Source organism: Limulus polyphemus, unplaced genomic scaffold (assembly GCF_000517525.1).
Source record: "Limulus polyphemus unplaced genomic scaffold, Limulus_polyphemus-2.1.2 Scaffold1166, whole genome shotgun sequence".
Taxonomy (NCBI): Eukaryota; Metazoa; Arthropoda; class Merostomata; order Xiphosura; family Limulidae; genus Limulus; species Limulus polyphemus.
In genome coordinates, this window is record NW_013666776.1 from 145,040 (window position 1) to 156,911 (window position 11,872).

The 11,872-nt window shown below is 34.6% G+C and overlaps 1 protein-coding gene across 1 annotated transcript in view; it reads right to left on the reverse strand.

The window, feature by feature from the left end:
* LOC106462437 overlaps positions 1-6,605 on the reverse strand; it is a 58,190-nt gene extending 51,585 nt beyond the window's left edge. The window contains exon 1 of the mRNA XM_022389701.1: positions 6,486-6,605. The gene's annotated coding sequence lies outside the window, so the exon portion shown is untranslated. The remainder of the gene's footprint in view (positions 1-6,485) is intronic.
* Between the last annotated feature and the right edge of the window lie 5,267 nt (positions 6,606-11,872).

Genomic DNA, 11,872 nt, shown 5'->3' on the forward strand with positions numbered 1-11,872 from the left:
TGTTTGTATTTTTGTTAACAAACATAATAATAAAAAATGTTCATTGTGGTAAACGAAATAATAATTTGGTCTAAGTAGAAGTCTTTTCCCGATCTGTAAAAAATTCTTAGGTGAAAGAAAATAAAAAGAATATTATTTTCTAAATCTGCATAGCTGAATCATGGAAAATCTTTTATAAAAATCAAAACAACTTTTTTTAAGTATAAATTCGCAGGCCTGTGTAATATTTCATTTTTAAGTCAATAATTGTTTGTAATTAAGCACAAAGCTATACAATGGGCTATCTGTGCTCTGCCCACCACGAGTATCGAAACCTGGATTCTAGCGTTGTAAGTCCGCAGACATACCGCTGTGCCACTGCGGGCTTTAAGTCAATAAAAAGCACTTAATAATCAACTTAATGATGAATTTTATGAAAACAGCTTAGCTGCTATATTCTATTATTTCTACAATTACAACAATTGTCCTTTTATTAATACGAAAGTTTGTTTGTTTTTTAATTATGCACAAAGCTACACAAGGGCTATCTGTGTTCTGCCCACCACGGGTATCGAAACCCGGTTTCTAGCGTTGTAAGTCCGCAGACATACCGCTGTGCCACTGGGGGGCAAATAATACGAAAGAAGCTGTTTACAAAGCAATTATTTTCTTCACAAACATAAGTGATTTATTCCTTATTATATAAACTTACATTACAGCAACAGTTATGTAATAGAAAAACAGAACATATGCTATATTTAACAGTTTGTAAACCTACAATTTGAATGTCACAGTCGAAATAAGTGTTAATTTACCTCTTCCTTAACTAATTTAGAACATACCTGTAGTCTTAGGTGTATTTAGATACATTTTTTTTAAATTTACGTGCAGGTTTTCTCCACAAAGTTAATGACGTCGTTTTAAACCAGATGTCAAAATGTCATAAACGTGTACTAATCCTATTGTTTATATAAAAGTTACACATAGCAATAACTATCTCATAGTAGCTTGTATAAGTTTGACCCTATGTCTGCATCTACTCAGAAACCTTACTTGTAATAATTGGTATGAGTGGCAGCAGGGATGTCGCGCAAATCGAGGTAAATGGGTTAGGGTGTCGTCGATGAAAAAAGTTTGGAAACCACTGCAATATATAGGGTCTCCACTGTTACTATGATTGTCAGCCTCATAAACCCGGAATTAGACGAATACAAAAGATATCATGTGGTTGAGATGTCATTATTATAAAATTTTCTTTACTTTTAATGATAACTTTTTTAGAATTACCTAGGTACCACAGATACAAGGTACTTTGAATAAACATGAAAAGCTAGACAACATAAATAGCATATAGGTTCAATATAGTACATTTCATTGAAACCAAAACAATAACATTTGAAAAACAGAATCAACAAGTGTGTCATTTTTGCACTCCCATACTTAAACACGTACTAAATATTTATATAATTTTCAGGGACGAATTTTAGGGTTTGATCATTTCTTATTTACTAGCCAGACTCATGCGGTTACGAAGACTATGCTTCTGTCATTTGTTACTTCAAAGTATTGTCACGTAATTTTCATATAAAAGAAGACTTCGAAAAAGACCAGGCCCCTCTAGTGATCTCGCCTGTTCTTTAAAAAGTACATATTATTATCTGACTTGTGTCGGTTTGTTTGTAGCTAAGCACAAAGCTACACAATGGGCTATCTATGCTATGCCCTGTTTCTAGGGTTGTAAGTTGGCAGACACACCGCTGTGCCACTAGGGGGCCTATTTTGTGTCATGAAATAAAACTATAAATGCGCAAGATAAAGAAATGATAATCAAGTATATTGGTTATATAACAAATAAATGAGCCACGTAGTAAACAACAAATGCGCTCAAATGGTAAATAAATATATAAATGGGCTATGTAATAAACGTGTAATTATTTCGCATAATAAACACACATATGGGGCATATAGTAAACACTTAAATGACCATGTAATAACAAACACAAATTGGTCGCATGCTAAATAACTAAATGGCCCATGTAGTAAACACACAAATGGGTCAAGACATGGTAAATAAGACACGAACCACATGGTAAAGAAACAAAGACAGGTCGCTTATCTACCATACTTAATAACCCACTAAATATAATATTAATTGTATGTTTGTATATCTATACATACCTTTGTACTCTTTCATTCTGAAGGATATTTAAAACTGTCTATATTCGTAGTAACAGAGCAGCTTATATTGGACCTACTAAGGACTACGACGTCACTCCTACAGTCCCGTAAGCTCAGTGATAGTGATTATTGCTTACTGGTTTTAAACAGAACAGCTTATACTGGACATCAAAACCCACGCCTGGACTACGGCGTCACTCCTACTGTACCGTAAACTCAGTGATAATGACTATTGCCCACTGTGATTTTAAACAGAACAGCTTATACTGGACATCAAAACCCACGCCTGGACTACGGCATCACTCCTACTGTACCGTAAACTCAGTGATAATGACTATTGCCCACTATAATTTTAAACAGAACAGCTTATACTGGACATCAAAACCCACGCCTGGACTACGGCGTCACTCCTACTGTACCGTAAACTCAGTGATAATGACTATTGCCCACTGTGATTTTAAACAGAACAGCTTATACTGGACATCAAAACCCACGCCTGGACTACAGTGTCACTCCTACTGTACCGTAAACTCAGTGATAATGACTATTGCCCACTGTGATTTTAAACAGAACAGCTTATACTGGACATCAAAACCCACGCCTGGACAACGGCGTCACTCCTACTGTACCGTAAACTCAGTGATAATGACTATTGCCCACTGTGATTTTAAACAGAACAGCTTATACTGGACATCAAAACCCACGCCTAGACAACGGCGTCACTCCTACTGTACCGTAAACTCAGTGATATGACTATTGCCCACTGTGATTTTAAACAGAACACTTATACTGGACATCAAAACCCACGCCTGGACTACGGTATCACTCCTACTGTATCGTAAACTCAGAGATAGTGATTATTGCCCACTGTAGACAAAAAACCACGCCTGGACCTGCTAAGGACTACAGTGTCACTTCTGCAGCTCAGTGATAGTGATTTTTGTGTATATATATATACATTTGGCACTGCGAGTTGTTTGACGTTTTCTACCTTTTCTGTTGATTTGTTTCTATTTTCCACACATCCTCGCGAAATAAAAACCATATCTAATCAGTTAAAAAAAAACAACAGCTTTAAATAACTGTAATACACCAACGCGTTTTTAATGCATCTGTTCAAAGTGCGATTGCGTATGTCAAGCTGTTTAACGTGAAGCCTAGTTTCCACTTACCCTCGTTTCTAGTTTGCTAGTAATTCCACGCACAACAGTCAAGGTCTGGCTCGGGTAAGTAGGTAACCCTTGTTCAATGTAGCAACAAGCTGTTCCTCACACATCATGACAGTGCACAATAAAATACTAAATGAAAAAATCACCACTCCCAAAGTTACATGTCTCTAATAATAATATTGCCACAATCAACAATTTACACAAACACATAACTGGATATTTTCCTTGTGCCAGATAAATTTTAAACCTGAGCCAATATAATTTGTAGGTCTTATACTAAACTTACAGTAAAAGCCTACATACAGTGTAGTAACTAGCTTCTAAAAAACTTTACTGTCCCTCGACGAATGCAAGTTGAAAAAATATTTCTATACTGACCTTTGGAGTTTCTTGTAAGTAAAAATCTCGCTTCTTGTTCGAAATACTTCTAGTGTTACGTATCATTTGTTGTAACAAGAGTAACTGAAATACGTAGATTTCCAAACAACTATAAGTAGAAGCTAGTGAGGTGTGGCAAACTTATAAGATTACATAGTTACTATTTGATATTTTTATGAGGAGAACAATGATTCAGCTGATGTATCAGTGTGTGGCGTCATAATTTTATATACATTTATGTATGTTTATATTAAAATAACATGTTATAAGCTTATAGATACAGTAGAAACGCCTCCAGTGTAAGCTTCAGGACTTACAAATAACATTAGAATTCGGGGTTCGATCCTCGTGGCGGACACGGCGCAGACAGCCAATTGTGCAGATTTGCGCTGAAACAAAGTACTAAAGAAAAATGGCTAAATTAACCCTTCTGCATTTTTTGTAAATGTGGCTTAGTCTAACATATTTTAGAATTCATTTTCAAAATTTCCTGAGTGAATGTTAACATCTCTACTTTTAAACTAGAGGACAGTTTTCATGGTGAAGGCACATCTCTCAAAAATAGTTTCTGTCAGAAAAAAGAAAAACTGAAAATGCTCGAACAATTAATCAAGCATGGAGTTGGCTTAGACGTCTACAACTTTCACTTGACTTTCTGATGCCAAGGATTTCTGGAAATGGTTTAAACATCAACTTTCACTCTGACCTTCTAATGACCATGATATCTGGGAGGGGTTGGTTTAGGCATCAACTTTTACTCTGTACGTTAGAGTTTTAGTCCTAACAACCATCAAAAGGAATGCGATTACTTTATTTAAAAACAATCTAAAGAATAAAACTACTGAGCAGTTGATATAACGATATTTCATAAGAAATATATAAAAGGAACTATTCCAGTCGTTTTCTAATTACTAATAAGCAACTACCTTTTATCACTATCACATTCTTGCCATAATATATTAATTACCAATTAGTCTGCACTCTACATTTCGACTGCTTATCTGCTTCTGTCTCCAGGTAAATCTTCAGAAGAACTGTATGTCGTGGCCGATTCAATCCCGGATCTTCTTGTTAAAAAGGCAGGTGTGCAATCTACTTTTCCGGACTCTTACTCCAGTAATAGTAGTAATAAACTAAGTTAGTAAGTAATTTTTAGAATAGGGTACTAAATGTGACAACGTTTTATATCCGGTCGTCATAACCTTACTGGAAGTACTGAACTGTTTCAAGTTTGGACTTTTTTTGTATTATCTAAGCATATGTAATCATATATTAAACACATGGTTAAGTTACTCGGTTTCGAATTTACAACACATCACCGAAGATGCGTTTCTAAAGAAGTCGTTATTATTTACCACTGAAGGCCAGGAGAAGAGGGAATTATGGGTGAGGTAAGATTTCTGTGCAGGCAAATCACAGGTAAGTCACTTTTCTGGGCACGGTAAAAAAAGGATAATGTCTCAGGATACAAAATACAAATACATTACTACTCTTCTGAAATGGAACAAATGACAGAACTTTCTATTACATTTGGCTCTTTAATTTAACTCATAACATAAGTAAGTGAATATCTGAAATATACTGATGGTTATGTTTATACGTACTTTTATCTCAAGTGATATGCATAAAGCAAAAACAGCTTAAACATATAAAATATTCCTGAATCTGCTTGTAATGCTTATATCTTTAGATATGTATTTAGGGTCATTGTAAAAATAAAGCTATGCCCACCCCGGTGTAATCAAATCCTGGATTTTAGTATTGGAAACCCATAGACATACCGCTGTCCCACCGGCCCCCCAATGGCACAGCGATATGTCTGCGGACTTACAACGCTAAAAGCCGGGTTTTGATACCCGTGATGGGCAGAGCATAGATGGCCCATTGTGTAGCTTTGTGCTTAACTTCAAACACACACACACACGCTGTCCCATCGAGGGATTTTTTTGTTATCGCTTTAATTCATAATGACCCAATTTTTTTTCATACGACTTTTTACATAGTCAAAGTTGTTTTTGTTTTTATCCTGTAGAACAGTTTTGCATTTTATGGCAACTTGTTTCATATATTTCTATAGATATTATTTGTAATTGATAATACTTGTTTCCTATGTTAATTCCAACATTAAATAATTTTCAGAACAGTCTATCACTACTCCGTATGGAACTTAAGATACACATCTGATAGAATTTATTAAATGTTGCAGTTTTTAAGGGTAAATGAGTGTTTATTGTAATTATTTATTTATTAACACAATATAGAAGTAGCCTATATCAAATGTTTATTTGTTATAGGCTATTTCTGTATTGTGTTAATAAATTACAATCTATTCTTTCTAGGCCGTTGATAAAATTATTTATAAAGTTCTCACTTATCATTCTGTTAGTTATACTTTTAGTCTTCGTATTCTTTATGTGCATGAAAATGAAGTTAGAGAAATGATAAATAATGTAAGGTGTGCTTGTACCTTCTACAGTTAACATTTTAGGCATCGTTTTAAAAGATATGGTCAATTAATGTTGTGGATGACCAATGGCCAAATTTATGAATCTGTGAAAAGGGGTTATAACTGTTGAGCCTGGAAAATACATTTTCAAGTCCAATATCTTGTTTGATATCCCTTGCCATTCAGATTATTTATTATATCAATAATAAATATCTTAAGACAATTGTATGGAGAGTGTTATTAGTGTTATAAACATACTTACACAGAGAAGAACTGTTATGAAATATATTTCCACAAACTAATTTTACACATGACAGTATGTCATTTTTAATTACCATATTTCTTGAGGAGGGGGAGGGGTGCTTTTCTGAACACAGAATTAAAGGATGGAACACCTTTCCGTGTAGAGAAATCGACAGGATCATTTTTCTGTGCGGATGATTTTCAAAATTCCACAGTCTACCCCTACCCTCCGCTCCTTGAGGGGGAAAAAATGACCGATCCCTAAAGTTAATCTGCAACTCTATAGTAATGGTACGAAGTGACGAAAACCGATGAAACTTAGAAAGGTTATGTGTTAAATATTATACATCAAATGGTAAATAGTTTACGTCAACGTCTATCTTCCGCTAAGTTATGCCTTCATTATGACGTTTCCATTCTTTATCCAAATATAAGCATTTTAATTAAACTACTTATAGAGTTTATACTTTTACTGGTTTCTATTATAGATGAACAGGTGAACTGCCAGTGATAACCGTTACAATTTTAAACTCTTTCGATGACAACTAGTTTCTGTTGTAATACAGATAAACAGAGCAATTACCAGTAACATCAGCTACAACTTCAAACCTGTACAGTGATTATCAGGTTATGTTATAATACAGATAGAGTAACTGTCAGTAACATAGGTTACAACTTCAAACCTGTACAGTGATTATCAGGTTATGTTATAATACAGGTACAGTAACTGTCAGTAACATAGGTTACAACTTCAAACCTGTACAGTGATTATCAGGTTATGTTATAATACAGATAGAGTAACTGTCAGTAACACAGGTTACAACTTCAAACCTGTACAGTGATTATCAGGTTATGTTTTAATACAGATAGAGTAACTGTCAGTAACATAGGTTACAACTTCAAACCTGTACAGTGATTATCAGGTTATGTTTTAATACAGATAGAGTAACTATCAGTAACATAGGTTACAACTTCAAACCTGTACAGTGATTATCAGGTTCTGTTATAATACAGATAGAGTAACTGTCAGTAACATAGGTTACAACTTCAAACCTGTACAGTGATTATCAGGTTATGTTTTAATGCAGATAGAGTAACTGTCAGTAACATCGGCTACAACTTCAAACCTGTACAGTGATTATCAGGTTCTGTTTTAATACAGATAGAGTAACTGTCAGTAACATAGGTTACAACTTCAAACCTGTACAGTGATTATCAGGTTATGTTTTAATGCAGATAGAGTAACTGTCAGTAACATAGGTTACAACTTCAAATCTGTACAGTGATTATCAGGTTATGTTATAATACAGATAGAGTAACTGTCAGTAACATAGGTTACAACTTCAAACCTGTACAGTGATTATCAGGTTCTGTTATAATACAGATAGAGTAACTGTCAGTAACATAGGTTACAACTTCAAACCTGTACAGTGATTATCAGGTTATGTTTTAATACAGATAGAGTAACTGTCAGTAACATAGGTTACAACTTCAAACTTGTACGGTGATTGCCGTTTTCTGTTATAATACAGATAAACAGATGAACTGCCGGTAACAAAGTTATAACATCAAACAGATGCTAGAATTTGAGATTATGTCGGTTATCTCGTACTGGTAACTAATTAAACGTATCAGATAAACAAAACAACGTACCTCTAATATCCACTTCGTTTTTTGTACCTGATAACGTAAAAATGAATAAATCAACATACCTCTAGCATTCACTGAGTATGACAAGTTAATGAAATGGGCAACATTCAACCATCTAAGACAAGTCAAACATGAACAATTTATATCCGCTCTACACTTCCTGGGCCAACACCCTCTTCCGCCTTACTTTTACAGACTTTGACATAATAACGTGGAGCTTCTCTTATGTGTTTTTTTCATATGCAAACGTTGTGTGATTTGGTTTGTATATTATAAGACTACACAGCTACTATTTTCACAGTTTACACTTAACGACCATTTTTCTTCAACCTAAAATTACTTCCAAACTCTTCAATGACGCTGAAAAGCAATTTTTTAACACTAAAATCTCGACACATACTTATCTCTAATGCAACTGCCCCGGACAACAAAACAAAACCAATGATAACTTCTGTATTAAAAACGACATAAATAAACAGAAGAATTTATTATATAAAGTGGAAAGTTTAAAATCCCCACACATGCAATTCTCTCATATATTTGTACTGAATAACTGAACAAACCAAACCAAGTGAAATTCCTACAAAACGATTTACAGAACAGAGAAGAATTGAGTATGTAAAGTGAAAAGGAACTATTTAACAATTTAAAATCTCTACACATGCTATTTTCTAATACTCAATTTACTATATTGTCTTACAATACTAAATTAGGGACGGCTAGTGCAGATATCCCTCGTGTAGTTTGCGCGAAATTCAACACAAACAAACAAATAACTGTTGGTTACCACAGTTGTATCCAGAGTTTTAAATAATTGCCTCCTTTTCGTTAAAGTCCACAAAGGCAGGTTAAATTATTTTAGAACACCTTTTGACAAGACAAGTTATTCTCCTCTATCTCTCTTATTGCAATACAAGCTGAGAAACTCGCTTTAGAAATCGCCCGTTATGGCTAAACTGATACACAGTCTAACTTCAGTTTCACTTACTTAATTACTTACACTAACTTGGCCACCTATATACATATATATATATATATATATATTGCCTAACTGAGGCCTCGAACTTTCTATAAACTACGAGACATTATCAGCGGCGGTTCTAGAGATAGCAAGGCCCTAGGCGAAAGTCATACATGAGGCCCCTTGACGTGAGAAAAAAAATTCAGATATCAAATGAAATAAAACATCAATATAAGATCACAACAATTTATTGGATGGGTACAATTACAATTTTATTTCATTGTTCTGCATTTGGTAGTGCTAAATTCATCTATAACAGAGGAATAATCTAATTTTGAAGCAAAATTATGTTCAATAGACAGAATAGCCAATGCTTAAGTTAGTCTTTATTAATTTCAATTTTGAAAAAGATCTTTCTGCTGAAGCAACTGTAACCAGAATTGTTAATATAATTATTAATGCTACATAAATATTAGGATAAACTTCAATTAAATTATTGTCTATAATAAATTTTAGTGAATCATGAATGTCTATATTTGGAAGTACAGTCCTGGTGCACATTCTTAGTTCCTCAAATAATAATTATAATTCTTCGCCGTTTATATCGGAGTCGGACGACTCAAACAACGTAAGTAGCACTTGTAGCTCTTTACAACACCGTAAAAGTTTTTCATCGGACTTGTTCTTTAAAGATGAAATAGTATAAAGAAAACCAAAATTGGTGTAGTAGGTTTTTAACCCCGCAAACTGAAGTCCACCACTTGCACGAGTCATGTCGACGATGATATTAAAATATTCAGTTCTGAAAATGTCTGCAGAGTTAGCACTAGTTTTGTCTGGACATTCGTAATCAAAATGTATTTTCTTCTTACATAGCCTAATATCTTTAAAATTCATCGGAATGCCCATATCATTAGCTATTTCATTAGCAGTCATTATAGCAAAGTCAAACCCGTTTCTTGTATAATCATCTAACCAGCAGAGAACTTCCTCAAAATGTTTCAGTGCCATGTCCATCTGCATATTATATTGTTGCCATACTTTACTAATTAGTTTTATTTTCACTAAGATATTGTACCACATTACTAAAGAAAGTATAAACTTGTACGGCAGAATTTATTCTTGTATCGAACTGTATTCACTACAAAATGTTGGATCACTGCTTATTTCTAACAGTTTTGTCTCGAAAATCAGCAATACCTTTTAATTGGTATCGGGAGACCTTCAGACTCTCCACGCTGCAGTCCCATCTGGTTTCAGCCAAAGGCTTGACAGTAATATTTACTTTTTCTTTTAACACAATCCCCCTTTTGGATGAACCAGAAAATAACGAATACAGCCTTTGCAAAACACTAAAATATAATCTAGCCTTTGTATAAGTCGCTCCTGAATCACCAAGCACTAAATTTCAACTGTGACATCCGCAAAGTGTAAAGAAGGCTAAAGGATTAATATTTAGTATTCTTGTTTTTATACCACTTTTTTATCCTCGCACGTTAGCTCCATTATTGTATCCTTGTCCGCGGCAGTTTTTGATGTCCAGTCCTAGGCTGTTGATTTCTGAAAGTACGCAATTTGTTAATTCTTCAGTCGTAGTTATTTCTACTGATATAAATCTGACAAAATGTTCCTCAATGTTTCCCAACTTTTCAGCAACGTGACACAATATCATCGTCATTTGTTCGGTGTGACTTACATAGTGTAGTACAGTCCAGAATTATTGAATAATATTTTGCTTGCTGTATATTTTGAATGATTGCAAGTTTAACATGTTTGACCATCAGTGCTATTAAGTCATTTTGAAAGTCCCCCCCCCAAATAATGATTATGAAGACTATTATCGTTTATGCGTCGTAAATGTTCTAGAAGAACAGGCTCAAACTCAGCAGTAAACTTAACCAGGTCTAAGAAGTTTCCACTTCTGTCCTGTTCTAAAATATTCCTCTGTCCTCTAAATGCCATGCTAAATACTGAATTATTGCCAAGAGTCTTTCCAAAATATCATGCCAGCGTGGCTTATCCTGCTGTATTTGATTTTGAATCGCTGTATCAATAGTCTTCCCGCATTTTCTGATTCCAACCATTTCAAGGCACGCTCTACGTGATCTGAACTGTTCTCATGAGATTTGAGACGACTACTGAGGTTCTTCCAATCATTACAGACGTGAGATACTAACACTACACTTGAGGATGAGAACAGACGACAGGCAAAACAATAAACACTGTTTTTTCTTGGATTGTAAACCAACCGACGCATTTCTTGTTTTTCCTGTTGCTTAGAATTATAATGCAATTGTATGAGAAGAAACGCCTGTTTTATCATCCACTGGGAAAACTACATTTTCTTCTCGAATCTGTCCTTTGAGAATATAATTTACTCTATCTATATCCTGTATTGGGGAATTCCATTCACCGGGATCGTAACTAATAGATTTATTTGTTTCGTTAAGATCATCGGATTTTAATGTATTAACGTTAACAGAATCTTGCTGATTTTTTGTAGACACTTCATCAGATGTATCTACCAGAGCATTATTATACTCACAGTGAACCGATGTGCTTTGAGAACCTTCTCCCTGGGCCAAACCATTTCACGCATCTTCATTTTCATATGACTGCATTTTAGTTCAAACGACGCTTTCTGAATGGTTGATGTTTTCACCTCCACATAAAGCAGCATACTGCTTTTGTTGTCTTCTTTTTTCATCTACATGTATGACATCTGATAGTCGGCCTGCTTTCAAAACACAGGGTGGATTCTCTAAGTGGAAAAAAATTGGAAAATTAAATGCCCATGAAAATAGTGACAGTCATCGTGAGTCATCTGCTGCTTGGAAAGAAACTAAGCACCGAATTTGTCTTCCAAGT